This window comes from Narcine bancroftii, chromosome 4 (genome assembly GCF_036971445.1).
Source record: "Narcine bancroftii isolate sNarBan1 chromosome 4, sNarBan1.hap1, whole genome shotgun sequence".
Classification (NCBI taxonomy): Eukaryota; Metazoa; Chordata; class Chondrichthyes; order Torpediniformes; family Narcinidae; genus Narcine; species Narcine bancroftii.
In genome coordinates, this window is record NC_091472.1 from 203,227,987 (window position 1) to 203,249,360 (window position 21,374).

The 21,374-nt window shown below is 42.7% G+C and overlaps 1 protein-coding gene and 1 long non-coding RNA gene across 5 annotated transcripts in view; one reads left to right on the forward strand and one right to left on the reverse strand.

Moving 5' to 3' along the window:
- The window catches only part of LOC138760030 (uncharacterized), a 30,102-nt gene extending 27,048 nt beyond the window's left edge, over window positions 1-3,054 (forward strand). The window contains exon 3 of the long non-coding RNA XR_011355345.1: window positions 2,624-3,054. This is a non-coding gene — a long non-coding RNA (uncharacterized lncRNA). The remainder of the gene's footprint in view (window positions 1-2,623) is intronic.
- The window catches only part of ppil2 (peptidylprolyl isomerase (cyclophilin)-like 2), a 408,077-nt gene that overhangs the window by 326,023 nt on the left and 60,680 nt on the right, over window positions 1-21,374 (reverse strand). The window lies entirely within an intron of this gene.

Consider the following 21,374-nt stretch of genomic DNA (forward strand, 5'->3'; position numbering starts at 1 on the left):
ATGAGACCAAAATACCGTGAACCTTGCATTCAACGTTAGCAAAGGAACTGATTGTGGACGTCGGATGGGGAAAATCAAGAAGAACACGAACTAGTCCTCAGCGAGGGGTCAGCAGGGGAAAGGGTTGAGAACCTCAAATTCCTGGGCGTCAAGAACTCTGAAGATGTATCCAGGGGCCTCCATGTCGATGCAATCATGAAGAAGGCTGGCCAGTGGCTATACTTCGTGAGTAAAACACGTAAATCTGCAGACAATATGGCTGAAGTAAAAATAAGCTGGAGAAACTCAGCAGGTCAAGCAGTGTCCTTTATATAGCATGAAGGGCTCTAGCCCAAAATGTCGGTTATGTATTTTTACCTTTGCTATATAAAGGACACCACTTGACCTGTTGAGTTTCTCCAGCATTGTGTGTTTATACTTCGTGAGGAGTTGGAGGAGATTTGATGTGTTACCAAAGACTCTTGCAAATTTCTATGTGTATCATGGAGAGTAATCTGACTGGCTGTACTGCCTACTAGTATGGAGTTGCCAATGAAGGAAAAGTCTACAGAGAGCTATGAACTCAGCCAGCGCTGTCATGGGTATCAGTCTTCACTACATCAAGAAAATCTCCAAGAGGCAGTGCCTCAGAGAGCAGCCTCAATCCTCAAGGACCCTCACCACCAGGCCATGCCCTACCACCAGAAAGGAGATACAAGAGTCGGAAGATGACGAAACAGCAGCACAAAAGCACATTCTTCTTTCTGAGAGGACAATGAACCACAGACTACCTCACTTTCGCTTCTTTTCCACAAATTCTATAGGTATGGAGGGCTATGGGTTGGGTGCAGGTCAGTGAGACTAAGAAAAAAAACTTAGTGGCATGTTCATGACAATAGAACCATAGACCATTACAGCACAGAAAAACAGGCCATTCAACTCTTCCAGTCTGTGCTGACCAATAAAACTAGCTAGTCCCACTAACCTACTCTCAATGCATAACCCTCCAGACCTCTCCTATCCGTGTATTTAATCAACTTGTTTTTAAAACTCAAGACTGAATCTACATTCACTCCATCAAATGGCAGCTCATTCGGCACTCCTACCACTCTGAGAAAAAAACTTTCCACTAATGTTCCCCTGACACCTCGCCCCTTTCAGCCTAAAGCCATGACCTCTCATATTTATCTCTCCCAGTCTGTGGAAACACCCTACTTGCATCTACTCTGTCTATACCCCTCAATCTTATAAACCTCTATCAAGTCTCCCCTCATTCTTCTTCGTTCCAAGGAGTATAGTCCTAACCTGTTTAAACTTTCCTGCTAACTCAACTCCTGAAGACCCAGCAACATCTTAGTAAATCTTCTCTGCACTCTTTCAATCTGATTGATATCTTTCCTGCTGTTGGGCAACCAGAACTGCACACAATATTCCAAGTGTGGCCTCACTTGAATAACTTCAACCTAACACCCCAACTTCTATACTCAATATTTTGATTTATAAAGGCTAAGATGCCAAAAGCTTTCTTTACAACACTGGTCCACATGCGACCCCACCTTCTGGGAACAATGTATACGTATTCCAGATCTCTTTGCTCTTCCACACTCCTCAATGGCCTACCATTTACTGTGTACGTCCTACCCCGATTTGGTCTTCCAAAGTGCAATACCTCACACTAATCTGCATTAAATTCTGACTCTGGACCATTCGGGCTTGAAGTGGCTATGAAGATAGCAGATCCACTGATTGCCATCTTCAAAAACTCCACAGATTCCAGCACAGTTCAAAGACTGGAAGGTAACAAAGTGATCCTATTATTGAAAGCAGACAGAAGAGGTGGATACTGGGATGTGGGAAAACAATGTAATCTATCAAAAAAGTGGTGACAAAACACTCAAGGGACTCATTAAAACCAAAGCCCCAATGTGGATTGATAAAAAGGAGATTTTAATTAAAGAACAATTGATTTTTATTTAGAGATTGCGATTAATAAAATAGTTCTGGGTGAAGCAGTTATGTGTAGCATTTGGACTTGCACAAGGTTAGCACACACAAGGTCTTTAAACAAGAGAGAGTGAGAATGAGGAAAAAAAAGTCATTTTCAGTTTGGAAGGTGTGAATACAGAGGTGCCACATCTTTTCTGGGGCTCCAGATACACACAATGAATTTAGATGTAGGGATACATTTTCTGATGAGCACAGCTCAGATTGTCAAGAGGATGGAGAGAGATTTTTAAGAGGAAATAGACACATTAATGGTAGGGCAGACAGAACACGATGTGAAAAAAAAGCGAGATGAGGGACAGAAGAATGTTGAGATTCAGATACAAATCAAAGTTAATGAGCAGTTTCAGCAGATGGAACATGCATTGCAGCACAGTACAGGCCCTTTGGCCCACCATGTTGTGCCAATTTATGTAAACTTACTCCACTACAATTTAACCCTTCCCTACATCACACCCATAACCCTTTGTTTTTCTTCCATCCATGTGCCAATCTAAGAGCCGTTAAAATGTCACTATTGTACCAGCCTTCACCACCACCCCAACAATGCACTCTGGATTAAAAAAACTTACTTCTGACGGGTCCCCTAAACTCACCATAAACAGATATTCTCTGACATTTTTTATTGCTCCCTACTAAGGAGGAGAAGCAGAGGAGACGACCCTGAAGTACCGTGACCCCAGCGGCGGACCAGCAAGGGGCTCAGTGGCTGAGGGACCCACACAGGCAGCAGGTGATGCAGTCAGCGGATCCACACAGTCTATAGGCTGCTGGAGACTGGCTCGGGATCCGAGTCGGGATTTGAGAGGGTACTGAGGGCAAGAAGGGGTGCTGAGGGGCCTCAGGCACTGAAGGCTTCCTGATTATATCATCTGTTTGGGGGAGTCCCTGCAGCAGCAGAGGCTGTGCGAGTGCTGGAGATGAATCCATGGGCGTACAGCGACTCCGAAAGGACTTTTTTTGCTTTTCTGTCTTATCGTAAGGGGTAAAGGGAGACAGTAAAGGTGACTCTTTTCCTGCCTCATGTCAGGCAGAACGCAATTTTATGTAATATTACATGTTTTGTTCCATTACGTGACAATAAAGAAATCTTGAACAAGACACTGGCTGTCCATCCTATCTAGGCCCCTCAATCTCGTATACCTGTATTATCACCCCTTATTCTTCATCGGAAGTTAATAGGAAGGTAAGTGTTATATTGGTCATCATTGGAGTGTGCAAAATTCACCAAACAGCTTGATATACATCTTCAACCACAGATCACAGTCTCAGATGATTCATATATTCCAGACAGAGGTCGGGGAGAGTAAATTCTCCACTGAGAGCTATTGATCCTCGGAATTCTATACCAAAGGAGATTGTGGCGGTTCCGTCAATGTGTGCATTTGAAACAGGGTTCCATAGGTTAGATTGTAAGAGAATCAAGAGCTTTGGGCTAAGTCCAGGAAAATGAGCTAAGGGGGGTGGGGGGGGTGGGGGGGGGGAAATAAAAATCAGCTATGGATCAAATTGAATGGACAGAAGACAAAAAAAAATGCCTATCCCCGATTCCAATTCTTGCATTCTTTTCTTTGTTGCTTAAATTCCAGAATCTCACCTTCCTATTTCCCTTTCAAACTGATCTTTGCCTTAAAAGTCACAGGAAAAAGATTTACATAGGGATGTCAACTCTTGTTTGAAGAACATGCTTGAATTAAGCCCCTTTCACAAGGAATCCCAGGAATCAAACGCTAATCGGCCTTTAAAGTGTCGAGTGTGAAAGCAAAATCAGCTCAACGCCGGCGTCAGACGACGTCATCTCACGCCAGGGATTGACAGCCTCAACCCCTAGTACAATCCCCGTCGTCTGCAGATGCCAGCGTTGCAATCAGGCAAGTGTGAAAGGGTTGATTGGATTGTGGAATTGAAATTACCAAAGTTTTTGTATGAGTACAGGAAGAAAAGATTAAAATGAAGGTATAAACTTTGCAGTGGGAAAGTCGCAGTGGGAGGAAGAGAGGAAATAAATAGCAATATCGGACAATTTTTAAAAAGTGTGGGAAAGTTGGTAGCACTATAATGCACAATTTATAAAGACCAGGGGAAAAAAAAGCAATGGCTGACCTGACTTCCCAGAATGCCATGCAGCAGAGAAACCCCTCTATGAAGGCTCCATGCATGCAGCCAGGCATACAGCCCTTTCTCTGCACAATGGAATTCTGGAGGGCAGGTGCGCCATTGCTTTTTCCTCATGGTATTTATAAATTGTACACTATAGCGCTACCAACTTCCTCACACTGTTTAAATTATATGCGATACTTTCCCACGCCATATAAATTGTGTGCTATAGTGCAACCAACTTTCCCACCCTGTTTAAAAATTGTCTGCTATTTATTGCTCGCACTTTCCCGTGGTCCCTTATAAAGGTTTATATAGGTCAGCACAACAACAACAACAGGGGCTGAAGGGCTCATTCTGTGCTGTACATAAAGCTTAATTATGTTATAATTAGGCATGATTAATTTTGTTCAAATACAAGGTCATTATACAGTGATCAGGATTTAGGGCAGGTCCACCATCACTCGATACATCATGACGTCACCGGTAGAAGATAGAACAGTCCTAACCCTGGGGATGGCTCCTTGCAAGTGTGAAAGCATTCAGTGTCCCAGTTAGGAGTGGTCAAGTATGAAAAGCCAAACACTCCCATTCCTATCCCAGGACACTGACCGGCCAATTTAGTGGGATGAAAGTGTGAAAGGGGTTTTAGTGAGGTCTTTAAAAATACTCAAGATTGCAAGTTAGATGTGAATTTTCAAATGTATATGTAAAGACATGGCTGTAAGGCAGGGGTCACCAACACGGTGCCCAAGAGCACCAGGTCGCCCGCAGAGACCACATGAGTCGCCCATGGGCCTGTTGTAAAAATAGCACTAGTCACCAATGAACTCCGTCTAAAATTTTATTTAATTGTGTTGCTATTCTTTTTGAATCACACTTGCATTAATGTAGACTTGAAAACGAAAATACAGGTACACAATCCTTTATCCGGACATTTAAAATCCGGAAAGCTCCAAAATCTGTCAAGTAGGGAGAGAGACGGCAGGCGGGGGAGGGGGAGACCGGCAGCGCGAGTCAGGCGGGCGGGAGATCGGCGGTGCAAGTCAGGCCGGCGAGGGGGAAAGTTGCAGTGTCAAGTTACATCCCAGATTACAGTACCGTGGTGAATAGCTTGCAATGCCAGGCTTCCCACTAACACAAAAAAACAGATACCAGATGTTGTCAGTGGCAACATGGCAGTGCCATAGCAAAGTTAAATTCTGTTGAAGTTGATAAGTTTTTATATTAAATTCCCCATCTTTTAATGTTTATTTTTACTGACTCCAACAAATTCAAATATTGAAAAATTGTGATAAATGTGTTCGTAAAGTGTGACGGATACGATGATTTTGTTAAAAAAGCTGCAGATTTGGTGATTAGTACAAAATGTGATAAGATTTATTTAAAAATCTGAAAGAGTTAATTTTTGTTAAACCTTACATAATTGATAACTTGTACAAACATGGTACATAGTTTATGATTTGTTAAAAATTGTTAGAGTTAGTGGCTAGGAAAAATGGGACATTGTAGTGGCTGTGTAGCGGGCCGAGCAAGCGCTCAGCGCTGTAATGTGAACCACCACCGTCAGTGCAGTGCACGGACGGACCCAAAGGCTGGCATGTTAGCGGTACTGAGTGCCAAGGGATGGCACGTTGATCAGCTGGGTCTCCTGCTGAAAGGCACGGGACGTTAACAAGTCTCAATTTAAACCTGCTGGTCCGTCCCTTAACAAGGTCCCACCTTTTCCTGTGGAGCCTGGGACAGGCAGGGAATAAAAACTGCTTGTAAAGCTTCAATAAACCAGTCTTGAGTTGACTACTCTGGCGTGTGTTTTGGATTTCTTTAGTAGCTCTACCGTAGTAGCCACTACAACATGATGATTTCCTATGAAATGTTGCAAAAGTGATCATTTGAATGATGGAGGCTGGAGCATTGTGGGCATTTAGGAGACTCTTAGTCACATACATGAAAGAAAAATGGAGGGTTAAGGGATAGAAAGAGTTGAGTGTTTTTTTTTGGTAGGAATATGTGGGTCAAAGGGCCTGTTGTGCCGTAGTGTTCTATATTTTGAGTTGCCTCCAGAAAATTGCACTGAAATAACCTGCTTTTCTTATTAGGTAAGGGTGTGCATAAAGGAAGAGGGAAATGTAAAAGATTAAAACATAGAATGAAAATGCCTAATGATGGCCAGGACACAAACTCCCTACTTCAAGCTGCGCAGCCTCACAGGTTAATGTTTCATCCAAATAGTTTCCCCACCACTGATATAACTATTGCACAGTCAGTTTGTTTACATTCATTATCTCGTTACAGTTTTTTTGATTATGCTGTGTACAGTTTTTTTTTGCACAACCAATTAGTGGTCGTTCTGGTGCACCTGCAGGAAAAAGGAATCAGAGTAGTATGTGATGTCATGTATGTGCTCTGACAATCTGAAATCTGATCTTACTGGCAAAAAAAAGTGATCATTGGAAAATGAAACAGTTGCAGAGATTAATAGAAATAAAGTGTTGCATGTTGAAACGCATCAGTTTCCTACCTTGTTAAATCATTGTTAATAATTATTGTGAGGAATCATTAACGTGATCAGAGTCTTCACATAGATGAATATCATTAATCATTAATAATAATATATAATTAAAGGTAAACCATGCAACTTCATTATTTCAGAAGTGTGTACTAAACTGGTAGCCCTTCGTATTACTCAGTACCCTTGAAGTAGCTCGCAGTTTCCTGCTTTAAGGAGTAATTTCCTGAAGTATACTTGTGCAATGTTAGTTTTAAAAAGGTAGATAGCTTTAAATTTTGTACATGATTCAGATTGCAATTGTTTAGAATTGAAGTTTTAACTTTTTTTCTGTAATACCTGCTAAATTGCAATGCTCTAGGAATGCCATAACACACTGAGGAGCATTTTCTCCAGTTTGTCTCTGTTTGCTCACAGACAATTTCATCTTCTTTCCTGTCACTCATGAAGTGCTGAGCAAGAAGAGATGGTTCTGTTTTGCCAATGAATCGTATGTTCAGCTTTAGTGGAGCTCCAGCATGCACAGCCCAAATTGTGCAACGGATTGGCATGCATTCTAGAGAGGGCAGTCGCCTGGCAACCCTTTTCTCTAAAGTGTTCGCTCCATTGCTCCACATCACAAAAGCTTTACGCCATTATGATTTACGAAAATTAAAAATAAAACCAGAAAATACAAGAAACACTAAGTACTTCTAATAAATTTGTAAATGACACAAAAATTGATGGTCCTGTGGAAAGTGATAAAAATAGTTTGAGACTACAGTTTTTTTTAAAGAACCTTACAGCACAGTACAGGCCCTTCAGCCTTCGATGTTGGGCTGAACTATATATTCATAACAAAAAATATTACTAAACCCTCCCTACCCCATAACCATCTATTTTTCTTCCATCCACATGGCTGTCCAAGAGTCTCTTAAATGCACCTAATGTTTCAGCCTCCACTATTCCTGGCAAAGCATTCCAGGTATCCACAACTCCGTGTAAAAACTTACCCCTGATGTCTCCCATAAATTTTCTTCCTTTTACTTTATACAGCTGAATATAGATTAGATGGTTAGTCAAGCAGATGCAATCTTGCCAAGTGCTCACTGATGCATTTGTGAAGTCACACACAGGAAATGGTAGGAAACTAAGGAAATGGTAGAGCATTAAGGAATGTTGTTGAACAGAGGAACCTTGGCTTTCAAGTCCACCCTGAAAGTGGCCACACAGGGCATTCACCGATTGGGACAAAAATACAAAATTTGGAATGTTACGTTGCAACTTTACACAAACACTGCACTGGGAATGTCATGTGCAGTGCTGGCACCATACAATTGAAAGGATGTGATTTCAGCAGAGGCAGTGCAGTGGAGTTGCATGACTTGGAGGTCTTTAGTTATGGAGAGAGATTGGATAGGCAGGGCTTGTGCCTGGGAAATATTTTCCCCATGGTTGGAGTATGAAAAATAAAGATTTAGAGGTTTAAGGTGAGAGGAAGGAAACAAACAGGTTCAGAAAAGAGAAATTATTTTTACATTGAGTGATTGCTATCAAGAATGCACTGCTGGAGGTAGTGGTGGAATCAGATCCAATCACCACATTAAAAAGACAATTAGAAAGACACTAATCTACTCAGGGTATTGAAGGATTCAGACCAACTGCAGGAAAATGGGATTGGTGTCATTGGGCAAAAATTACTAGCATGGATGTCATGGACTAAAGGGCCTGGATTTCTCCCTAGGTCAGACAGCATCCATGGAAAGAGGGGGAAAAAATGTTTCATGTCCAGGAGCCGTTATCAGACATGGGTCCTTCCACAGCAGCCTGACCTGCTGAGCGACCCTAGCATTTTGCATTTTTAATTTCAGATTACCAACTTCTGCAGTGTTGATTTTCATTTAGCATCAGCTCCGGCATCCATCTGTGTCAGATGATCGTATGCCTCAGTTCACAGGAATGCAGGGCAAATGAAAATCAGTAGCAGTCAAATAAAATTTTGATGGCACATTGATTTGAAACCCAGTTGTTAGCATCCTTTCCAAAATTGTGACTGTTCAATAACTGGTTTTCAATTAAAATTAAGATGTTACCTTCTCATACAAAATGCACACAGGACATCTCAATCATAGAACGGCCCTGTGCTGATTTGTGAAACAGTTATGGTGTCATTATGTTAAACATCATTGAAATACAATGAAACTTAGATTTGTTCACTCTGTCTGCAAGGTGTTTCCTTAGGGTCTACACTGCATTTTGGAAGACTACACAAAAGAGTCTGGAAAAACAACCAACTGAAAAACCTCACAAAGATAAGCGTATACAGAGCCGTTGTCATACCCACACTCCTGTTCGGCTCCGAATCATGGGTCCTCTACCAGCATCACCTACGGCTCCTAGAACACTTCCACCAGCGTTGTCTCCGCTCCATCCTCAACATCCATTGGAGCGCTTTCATCCCTAACGTCGAAGTACTCGAGATGGCAGAGGTCGACAGCATCGAGTCCACGCTGCTGAAGATCCAGCTGCGCTGGATGGGTCATGTCTCCAGAATGGAGGACCATCGCCTTCCCAAGATCGTGTTATATGGCGAGCTCTCCACTGGCCACCGTGACAGAGGTGCACCAAAGAAAAGGTACAAGGACTGCCTAAAGAAATCTCTTGGTGCCTGCCACATTGACCACCGCCAGTGGGCTGATATCGCCTCAAACCGTGCATCTTGGCGCCTCACAGTTTGGCGGGCAGCAACCTCCTTTGAAGAAGACCGCAGAGCCCACCTCACTGACAAAAGGCAAAGGAGGAAAAACCCAACACCCAACCCCAACCAACCAATTTTCCCCTGCAGCCGCTGCAACCGTGTCTGCCTGTCCCGCATCGGACTTGTCAGCCACAAACGAGCCTGCAGCTGACGTGGACTTTTACCCCCTCCATAAATCTTCGTCCGCGAAGCCAAGCCAAAGAAGAAGACACTGCACAGCATTTTGAAGCTGCCAGGTTTCCTTCTTGTTATTACAGCCTTATGAGAAAAGGAAGGATAATCACAGGTGGCAGAGGAGCTAAACAGTTAGTATGACTGAAAATTGATGATCCCGGTCCAAAAAGAATAATTGATTAAAAAATGGAATTGAACCCTGCAATCGATATACGTATTTCTGTCCTGTGATGGAGGGTAAGTTATCAATGTAGTTAAAAATGGTTAGGCCAAGCATACTGCCCTCAGCAATTCCTGCAGGGCTAAGCTGATTGACCTCAAACAACCATAGTTCGTAGATTTCTATGGTGAATTTGTCCTCAGTTCTCATTAATTTCAGTTTTATTTGCAATCTTTGATGCCTGTCTTGGCCAAATACTACCTCGAGCTGTCATCTCTGCAATTCAGTTCTTTCACTCGCATCTGAATCAAAACTATATTTGAGCTCGACAGCCAAGTGGCGATGCTGGCAAAAAGTTGAAACTCAGCATTGGTCAGCAGGTTACGGGGTGAGTGAAGCTGTATCACAGTGTGTCATTGACACCCTCCAAAATGATAGATATTAAGGTGAATGGATGTAAAAGGAAGGAGAGATAAAAATGTGAGGAAAGGACACATTACTCATGCAATGCGGGAGGACAGCACAGTTTACAGCGCCAGTGACCCAGGTTCAAACCCTGCATTGTCTGTTAGGAGTTTGTACATTCTCCTCATGTCTGCACATGTTTCCTCCAGGTGCTCCAGTTTCATCCCACCCTTCAAAATATATAGGGGGTGTAAGTTAATTGGGGTATTGGGCAGAAGGGCCTGTTACATTGCTGTATATAGTACGTTTCCAATTATCTGAAAACCACTTAATCACTCAGATATCCGGAAAAAAAATTTCAGAGGTAACATGATGACACAAGTTGAAAAGATTTTTTTTCACCTGACATGCTCACGTGGGGCTCTGACGCACTGTTAGCGCCAGTTTGGTAACATCAGTGAGCGACTGAAAGAAGTTAGCGGGCCAGGCAGCACATGGGGAGATTGTCCTCAATTCAGGTAATTCCCTCCCCTCTTACTTCCATTTCTTCTTTACCCCTCCACTGTATTTAGTTCTCCGCTGTCCCCAGGTTTGGCATCAGAACAAATTTAATCGGGGGCATTATGGTAACCGCAAGGGAGTGGGGTGGCAGTGACAAGAACGGGAACATCGGGCTCCCGGGCAGGATTGGCTACGGCGGTGGAGAGGTGTCTGGAGTCAGAACGGGAATGTCAGGCTTCTGGGCAGGATCAGCTTTGGTGGTGGGGAGGTGTCAGGGATCAGAGCGGGGACCTCGGGCTCCCGGGCAGATTTGACGATGGTGGTGGGGAGGTATCAGGGATCGGCCATGGCAGTGGAAAGGTTTTGGGGATCGGAGCGAGGACCTCGGACTCCCGGGCAGATTCAGCGATGGTGGTGGGGAGGTGTCAGGGATTGGCTATGGCAGTGGGAAGGTGTTGGGGATCGGAGCGGACACCTCAGGCAGATTTGGCAATGGTGGTGGGGAGGTGTCAGGGATCAGCCATGGCAGTGGGAAGGTTTTGGGAATCGGAACGGGGACGCCAGGCAAATTCGGTGACAGCTGTGGGAAGGTGTTGGGGATCGGAGCGGGGACTTCGGGCTCCTGGGCAAGTTCGGCAATGGACGATACAAGTATTCTGCTGAAGCTATAACTGGGCTGCTTAAAGCCATTTCTCAGTTATCTGAAAAATGCAGTTTACTGATACATGTCTGGTATCAAGCATTTCAGATAACCAGAAATGTGCTGTTCCTAAATTTTTTTTTTTTAATCTAAAATTTTTAAATTTTTAAAAAGCTAAAGATACTTTTATTTCCAAGTAGTAAGACCTGACATTGAGATGAAACTTGTGTCATTGTTACAAGAACCATAGAAAGTTTATATGCTGAAATAGCACCTCATTAGGAAGACTATATGTTAGCCAATATCACTATGGATTTTTAATTCGAAACTAAAGAAATCTCAGATTTCAAATTTATTGTCAGAGTATGTACATGAAATCCAATACAACCCTGAGATTCGTTTTCCTGCAGATGAGGCAGAATATAAATACAAAGTATAGAAGTAGAGCAAAAAAATTCTCAACGTACTCATGTAAACAAAAAGAAATGTAAAGACACCAACTGTGCAATACAGAAAGAGTCCAAAAAAATAAATAAATTACCACAAGTGAGAGTCCTTAAATGAGGACTGAGTTTGTCGTTGAGGAGTCTGATAGTGGAGGGGTAGCGGCTGTTCCTGAACCTGGTGGTGTGAGTCTTGTGGCGCCGGTACCTCCTTCCTGATGGCAGCAGCGAGAACAGAGCGTATTCTGGGTGGTGTGGGTCCTTGATGATTGCTGCTACTCTCCGACTACATCGTTCTCTGTAGTTCTCGATGGTGGGGAGGGTTTTACTCGTGATGTCCTGGGCTGTGTCCCCTACCTTTTAGAGGGATTTATCCTCAGGGGTATTGATGTCCCCATACCGGACCGTGATGTAGCCGGTCAGCATACTTTCCACCACATCTCTGTAGAAATTTGCCAGAGTTTCTAGTATCATAAGATATTCTTGCCAATCCTCACGGATTGTGGTCTGGAGGTGAAAAAATCCATAGGGTGTTGAGTCCCAGTTCTCGGAGTTTACTAATGAACCCTAAGGGGATAATGGCATTAAATGCTGAACTGTAGTCGATAAAGAGCATCCTGATGTATGCATCTTCGCTGTCCAGGTGTTCCAGGGCTTTGTGTAGTGCCAGTGAGATGGCATCCACTATAGACCTATTGCTACCATAAGCAAACTGGAATGGATCCATGTCACCCCTCAGATAGGAGCTGAGATGTTTCAACACCCGCCTTTCAAAACACTTCATCACTGTTGATGTGAGAGCCACTGGTCAATAGTCGCTTAGGCAGGTTACCACATTCTTCTTGGGCACTGGTACGATTTGAAACAGGCGGGTATCACGCCCTGCTGGAGTGAGACGTTGAAGATATCCGTGAATACATTGGCAAGTTGGTCAGCACAGATTTATTTTGCTGCAATCTTGCTGAAATCATAAATATTTGATGAGACCACAAATCTAATTCTGTATGCAACTTGTTTTCTGTCCCCAAGTGTAAAAGTACCACGTTTTAGAAGACGTCTCCATGGGGCAGAAGGCTATTGAGAAATAGGTGGCAGCCACAGGAGCATGAAATCCATGTCCTTGGTCAATTCATCAGAACCAAGTTTTTGAAAAGTAATTTATGGAAGATTTCATTTAAATATCCAACTACTGCTCACACAATAGGGAGTCGGGTTCGTGCACTGCATTAGCAGGGCATCTTTTTCGAGCTCAGTATTGCACTTTATATGGAGTGCACTTAAATCTTCAGCACAGGCTGACAGCTTTTAACTGGTTTGTTAATAATTGTCTGCCATCCTTGGTCTATATTAAGTCTTCATAAACCCATTCACCAGCTTCAATGAGAATTTGACATTTCTGAAGGCAAGATGATGAACAATTAAAGTACTATTAAAAACCCTACTTTCTTAATGTAGTCTGTTGTGCCTATTTTTTTTTTTTATTTTTCACACCATAAATCACGTTAGCCATGATATACACTTTTTCTTTTTCACACATATACAGTGACTTTTTCTCCCCCCCCCCTCCCTCCTCCCATGCCACCCCCCCACCCCCCCCCTCTCATCCATTTTAGGTATACAATCTAGGTTGCATTAAGCCAGTCAGACAATGTTGTCATTCAACAAAAATACACCAGAAATTCTACGGAGTCCATTCTTTTCTTTTCTTCTCCTTCCATCAACTTAGGTAATGTTTGTTCCCGGTAGGTTTTCGCTATTGTATTTAATGTAAGGCTCCCATACTTGTTCGAATATTTCAATATTATTTCTTAAACTATATGTTATTTTTTCTAATGGAATACATTTATTCATTTCTATATACCATTGTTGTATTTGTTGTGCCTATTCTTTCTTTGGCTTGGCTTCGCGGACGAAGATTTATGGAGGGGGTAAAAAGTCCACGTCAGCTGCAGGCTCGTTTGTGGCTGACCAGTCCGATGCGGGGCAGGCAGACACGATTGCAGCGGTTGCAAGGGAAAATTGGTTGGTTGGGGTTGGGTGTTGGGTTTTTCCTCCTTTGCCTTTTGTCAGTGAGGTGGGCTCTGCGGTCTTCTTCAAAGGAGGCTGCTGCCCGCCAAACTGTGAGGCGCCAAGATGCACGGTTTGAGGCGTTATCAGCCCACTGGCGGTGGTCAATGTGGCAGGCACCAAGAGATTTCTTTAGGCAGTCCTTGTACCTTTTCTTTGGTGCACCTCTGTCACGGTGGCCAGTGGAGAGCTCGCCATATAATACGATCTTGGGAAGGCGATGGTCCTCCATTCTGGAGACGTGACCCATCCAGCGCAGCTGGATCTTCAGCAGCGTGGACTCGATGCTGTCGACCTCTGCCATCTCGAGTACCTCGACGTTTGGGGTGTGAGCGTTCCAATGGATGTTGAGGATGGAGCGGAGACAACGCTGGTGGAAGCGTTCTAGGAGCCGTAGGTGGTGCCGGTAGAGGACCCATGATTCGGAGCCGAACAGGAGTGTGGGTATGACAACGGCTCTGTATACGCTTATCTTTGTGAGGTTTTTCAGTTGGTTGTTTTTCCAGACTCTTTTGTGTAGTCTTCCAAAGCTCCCCACCATGACTACCAGCCCCCCCACATCTCCATCGGGCACACAAAACTCAAAACGGTCAACCAGTTTACCTATCTCGGCTGCACCATTTCATCAGATGCAAGGATCGACAATGAGATAGACAACAGACTCGCCAAGGCAAATAGCGCCTTTGGAAGACTACACAAAAGAGTCTGGAAAAACAACCAACTGTGCCTATTAATGACAGTAAAAACCCCACATCAAGCACAAAACTCACAATCACAGGACTCTCATCTCTGAATGTTTCATTAGAAAGTAATAAGCAGAACGAGTGGGTGGTTGAGAAACTGATGCCTGTTGCACTATTCGTTGAGAGGATGGCTCATTTAGTGCTGCCTTCCTGTGTTTGCCCACTATCCTCTGATTTTCTTAATATCTGGTCTTTCTCATTAAGAAAACTCAGCAAATGAATCTCCACAGCTTCACTGATCTCTGGCTGAAGACATTTCACATCAATCCTCTTATTTTGCAACTGTAACCCTTCCTTCCCCATCCTAGGTTTTTTTTAAAATATATATAGCATGGTAACAGACCATTTCGGCCTACGAGTCCATGCCGCCCAATTTACACCCCATTAACCTACAATCTTCGGTACGTTTTTGAACAGTGGAAGGAATCCAGAGCCGCTGGAGAAGACCCACGCAGATAAAGGGAGAATGTACAAACTCCAGCACAGGACTCAAATCGCATTCTGTTCGCATGGAAAAAAAATTTCACTGCCACGTACACAAGCTCGAAAACACAAACCTGGAGATTCAAGGACAATTTCATTCCTGCTATCAGACTCGCGTTGATAAAGATTTATCCTGTGGCACTATTTCAAATGCACGTTTCTTTCCTCTGCAGTTTGCTTTATTTTTGCATGGCCTGCAGTACTTAAGGGGTGACTTGCCTGGAAAGCATACAAAACAAAGCTTTTCACTGTATCTCGGTACAGACGACAATAAACAATACAATTTACTCCCTCTAGATCTTTAAAAAGGGAGTCCATGTCTGAACAATATTCCAGGTGTGGGCACCAGGCCCTGTATAATTGCAGTAAAACATCTTTACTCTTGTACTTAAATGAAGGGCACACATCGCTTTCCATCCTAAATACTGGCAGTGGTTGCTTGTTAATGTTCAATGATTTGTGAGCAATGACACCCAGGTCATCTTAACACAACCTCTCAATCTCTCTTTAAAAAAAAATCTTTTTTTTCTACTTTTCTACCAGCTTGAATGATGTCCAATTTTCTTACACTATGTTCCATCGCAGTACCATTCACTGATCTTAAGTGGCTTTCAAATGTTTTCTTTCCACTCACACATCACCTGAAGTAATCCCTTACCAGGTGATCACAGAGAACATATGGCAAAGGGATTACTTCAGGTGGTGAGTGGAAAGAAAAACTACCGCCTTAATCGTCCCTAATTGACTCATTATGTGCACGGTTTCATGACTCCAAAGGAAATGGGCCAATGACAATTTTTCTCAAGCAAAATATTTCAGTAAAAATTGGGTCCAGAGCAATGATTCTCAACCTTCCCTTCCCACACACATTCCACCTTAAGCAATCCCTTACTAATCACAGAGTGCCTTTGGTACTCTCTCTCTTTTAGATGCCTTAAATTTTCCACTGGTTTATTGCTCTTTTTAATCAACATTATAAGCCCTTTCCTTTTCATCTGTTACAAGAATATCTCTCCTTTTTTCTGTGCCTTAAAATGACATACCTCTGCACTAAATTATGCATTAATTCTTTAAATGTTCACCATTACTTGTTTACCATCATACGTTTCAGTAGCATTTCCTATCTATGATTGTCAACTCAAACTTCAAATACAAAACCTGGTTTTAGACTGAAATAAACCTATTTCAATCTTTTATACTAAATTACATCATATCATGATCACCCTTCCCTGACGTAAAAAATAATCCCCCTGATTTCTTCTACAACACACGAATTTGAGAAACTCACGAATATACTCCGTGAGTTGGTCCATCACACTGTATTGCTAATTTGAGACTATGTGTAGGTTGAAGTCTTTCATCATTATTGTGTCACCCTCGTAACAAACACCTTTAACATGCTTTGCCCTATATTAAAATGGCTGTTGGGGGACTGCTTGTGCTTTTTGCTTGTTTTTTCGAAGCTTCACTTGAACTGATTTTATTTATTGATTTCTGGAGCTAAAAGCCTTTCTCTCTTTAGCTTTTACCCTTATATTTTAAAATCAAGAATATCTCTCCATTTTCTTAACTTTGCCTATTTTTTTTTGAATATTTTAGTTTAGTTTTATGAACAAACAAGTATCAAGACTTAACCAGCACAAGTATATAAAATGAAATGGAATCATTGGTACAGACTGTCCAAATTTTTCAAAAGAGTAAAGACCCCATCCCTCCTCACTCCCAACAAAAAACGCTCAAAAGAGTAAAGACCCCATCCCTCCTCACTCCCAACTAAAAACCCTCAAAAGAGTAAAGACCCCATCCCTCCTCACTCCCAACAAAAAACCCTCAAAAGAGTAAAGACCCCATCCCTCCTCACTCCCAACAAAAAACCCTCAAAAAAGAGGAAATTAGAAGAACAGAAGGTAGAAATTAGAAGAACGGAAGGAAGAAATGGGAAGGAGGGAAGGAAGGAAGAAAGAATTTAATTCTTAAATTTTCCCAAAAAGGTTTCAGTTTGGAGCATGGCCAGGTAGAAAGATTTGAGCTCTATATAATGAACCAAAGGCTAGAGTTGTGACCAATGGTCAAATATCTTGGACATTTCAACTTTGCCCAATTTTTAATACCTTTCAATCCCAATAAGATTACATCTATTAGCTTTTATTTACACCATTAAGTAAAATCTTATTAAAAATGTTGTGTGATTCAGATAAAGAGCCTTCAAATTTAGCTTTCAAACCATATTCCATCCTTGGACTTAAATTGGACTGTATACGAGCTTATATCACGAGCTTCCACACCTTCCTGATCCACTCTGCTTATCATTACCAATTGTGTTCCAAGCACTTTTATCCTTCAATTTCTTAAACTTTCCCAACATCGGGACCCATCCTCCCATTATTGTGCAATACTTTTCCTACATGTCTAGCTACTCACAAGAACATTCGATGACAGAAATTTCAAAGAAACCCATCTCAAAAGAGCAGTTCCCTCATTTCCCAGCACTGGTGTAAGACCCCCCTGAATTGAAATCCATTTTCCCCGCCCCCATGTTAAGCTTTGAGCAAAACATTATCTTATGGGAGTCACCATCTCAGAGAATTTTTCCTGGATCCTAACAGCATCGGGAAGAAAGCACATCAGCGCCTCTACTTCCTTGGGAGTTTGCGGAGGTTTGGTACGACATCGTAAACCCTGGAAAATTTCTACAGATGTGTGGGGGAAAGTGTGTTGACAGGCTGCATCACAGTCTGGTATGGGGACACCAATACCCCAGAGCATAAAGCCCTCCAAAAGGTAGTGGACACAGGCCAGGACATCAGAGGCAAAACCCTCCCCACTATCAAGAACATCTACAGGGAGTGCTGCCGTCGGAGAGTAGCAGCAATCATCAAGGATCCCCACCACCCAGCACATGCTCTGTTTTCACTGCTGCCATCAGGAAAGAGGTATCGGTGCCACAAGACTCGCACCACCAGGTCCAGGAACAGCTGCTACCCCTCCACCATCAGACTCCTCAACGACAAACTCAATCAGGGGCTTATTTAAGGACTCTTACTTTTGAACTTTGATTTTTTTTCCTCTCTGATTTGCACAGTTTGTTTACAGTTCTTCATTTGTTTTTCCATGTGCACGCTTAATACTGTTTTTTGCGCTACCAATAAGTGGTAATTCTCCCTCGCCCACAGGAAAAGGAATCTCGGGTTTGTATGTGATGTCGAGTATGTACCTGAAATACCAATGTGGTTTTTATCGTTATTGCTCTGCTTTTTCTATTTGGTGTCCAGCTGCTATACATCTTTAGTAGAACTGCTTCCTTTGTCCAACATGTGTGGATCATGACAACTAAATGTCGCACCTCTCACACTAAGCTCCTCCTCAGCCCCATGGAGCAATCCAAGTCCTGGCACGAGGCAGGCAACTCAGCCTTCAGGAACAAGGCCTGAGACCTGCAGAGAACACTATCTGTCCCTCTAACCAGACCCGAATTCTCTCAATTTGCCCCAATGGAATGTTGATCCTGCTAATTCGTATTCTACTGCTGGGGTCAGTTTGCTCATTTTTCCAGTGGTTTCTGTTTCCGTCACACAGACAACAAGAAGGGACAAGTGCGAAAGCCAAGACTCCCAAAACACCCTTCCTCTGGGTTCTTTTGACTGATCAATTCTGTTATTACACAATTAAAAGGCAATCTCTAAAAATAAAGCATCCAGTAACATGCCCCTCCACGGTTGTTATACGTGGATTGTAGAGGATCATGTGACCTCCCTGTCTGGAACCTTGTGGATTGTAGAGGATCACATGCCCTCCCTGTCTGGAACCTTGTGGTTTGCAGAGGATCAGGTGCCCTCCCTGTCTGGAACCTTGTGAATTGCGGAGGATCACATGCCCTCCCTGTCTGGAACCTTGTGAATTGCAGATCACGTGTCCTCACTGTCTATTTGGAAGTTGCATCACCTGCCAATAAAGTTTGGACTCCAGCCACCCATTAGTGCACCCCTTGCTGTTGGGTCATTTAAATGAGTCAATGTCGTCATTGGCCAGATGGCCAGTTCAGAACAGTATAAGCATCAATGCTCACCACATTGCTCCATGCCAGGTCGCTACTGTGGACATCGCTGGAGGAGTCACAGTTAAGTGTGAATTAAACTGAGTTGAGCCATAGCACTGCAATAGATTAGTGGTTGTAGAGAGCCACACCCCTGATGGCACAGGAAATCGGGAGTGTGTTTGAAAGTCCCTGTATGTGAAGTGTGTACATATGCGGGGGAGAGTGTGGTAGGGTAAGCAGTCACCGGTATCGGAGTCCCTTGCACCCAATGTGCCTTCTTACACCATTATAGCTTTTGTTTTGTAAACTTGTAGAAGATAGGTGGCCTCTGGTATTGGAGTCCAACCTGGGTCCCATATGAATGTCTATTAAGTTATTTAGTAGGAGAGTAATTAAGTATAATTTGATGTCTTCCCCTATTTGTGACCCATGTGTTCAATCAAATTACCTTTGATTGTAACACCTGTGTCCAGTCACATCTCTGTGAACCCAACGAACCTGATACTTTCCAAACACAACACTGATACATTGACTGGATCTCAGATGTCAATTTTAAGCCAAGGTTCCTCCAGCAACAATGTAATCATGCCCTGCCAAGCCTGTATCAACTTAATTCCATTTACTTAGCTGCTTACAAAAGGTCTCAACTAACCAAAGTCCATGTTTCAAAGACACCTCAAACCTTGTGTGATGGCAGACTATTCCAACTTGTTATACGCGGGTATGAAAGTTCTGTGTTTGCTAATTTCAGTTATCCAAGTTAGTTATCCAATTAGCTACACATTTAACAGTTGCATCAAATTAAACAAAAAAAATTAAAGCACTCCCTTTGTAAACAATCTGGCCTTGTGTTAAAAAAGTATACAGAAAGCTGTACAACACCAGAGAACTCAAAATACAACCTACATGAGTAATTCTGAAACACTCAAGTATAATCTTTAGAGGACAGTATTTACAGAAAGCTCAAGGAAACTTTTGCCAAAGCATTCACTCTGTTAGGATAACTATTATGAATTTGGGAGCCAATGGAACAGAGCAGCAAGATGTGTTTGTTTAGCAGCCTGTGTGTATAAAGGACAAACACTGCAAGCATGAGTTGTCCTTGACATCTGCTAAATTCACATGCTAACTAGCACATGTGTTCAAATGGCCCAACATCTCCATCATAAAGTACACTCCAACCAAATTATATAAACACACCCAGAGGAACTTCTATTCTTACAAAAGAGCTGGTAAGTGCAGCAATTTATCTGCTCCTTTGTTTCAATTAAATATGTCATTCAGATTGGGAACAACTGGCAACACAAGTTAACAATTTGTGGTCAAATCTACCTACTAGAATTTTAAAGCTGAGAAACATGTTCCAACTAGTTCAATCCCTACAATCCTGGTGATTGCTGCCCTCAAACAGTTCGGACCGCTTATGCATCCTCTGCTGCCTTTTGCTTTATCACAGGTGCTTGGGAGCAGGCCTTATCTGTATCTGTGGCATTTTGCGCTTGATCGATGCGTGGACAGAGAGAAGGCACTGATCATAAAACCTTGCGAAACAGTTCAAACGACAACAGGGAGGGTTTCGACAGCTAAAGGCTGCCCCCTGGTGGGAGCCAACTGAAAATAAACACTCACTGCCAAGTTAGTGTTTGGAAAAAGCAGAAGACATAAATATAGGTGATCCTGTACATTCTGTTTTGGTATTTCATCTCTTCATCTGTATCTTAAATGAGTACGACTCGTGCATTCCATATCATTCTACAATCATTCCAAATGAAGTGAATTGTGTTTGTTGCTTGCTGTCCATGAAGTTCTGTTTGACTTCTCTTCAAGTATTCCTATATCAGAGTTTCTTACTTGTCTTTCAATAGCTTGCCTTCCCTCAATGTACTGTTCTGGATTTCCATTTCATACAGTCCTAAATATTTAACACAAATCCCTAGGAGGTTCTTCTCACAGTCCGACACAGAAACAGGCCCCTCGGCCCAGCACATCTTTGCTGGCCAAGAAGTACCCGTCTATGCCAATCCCTTTTGAAAAACACTTAGTTTTCAATGTTTCCTCGTTGTTCTTTTGTGACAGAATTCAGCCATATTTTTGTCCTCTTCAATGTTTCTATTGGGTTTTACTGCCGGGAGCTACACCCAAAGTGTAATCTGACCAGCGGACGGGAAAGGAACATTCAATAAATCACACACTTGTAATTATCTGAACTAGCATCCGAACTCAGTTTTTGTTTTAAATTGCTGTTTCATGCTGACTTGGTCTCCGAGGCTCTTTGTTGTACTGGTCTATATGTTTTTCATATCTTTAACAATGAAAATTTAACCCAGCAGCAAGAAACTTGACAAAATAATGAGCTAATGTTAAGAACTGCAGGCTGTTATGGAACACAACTTCTG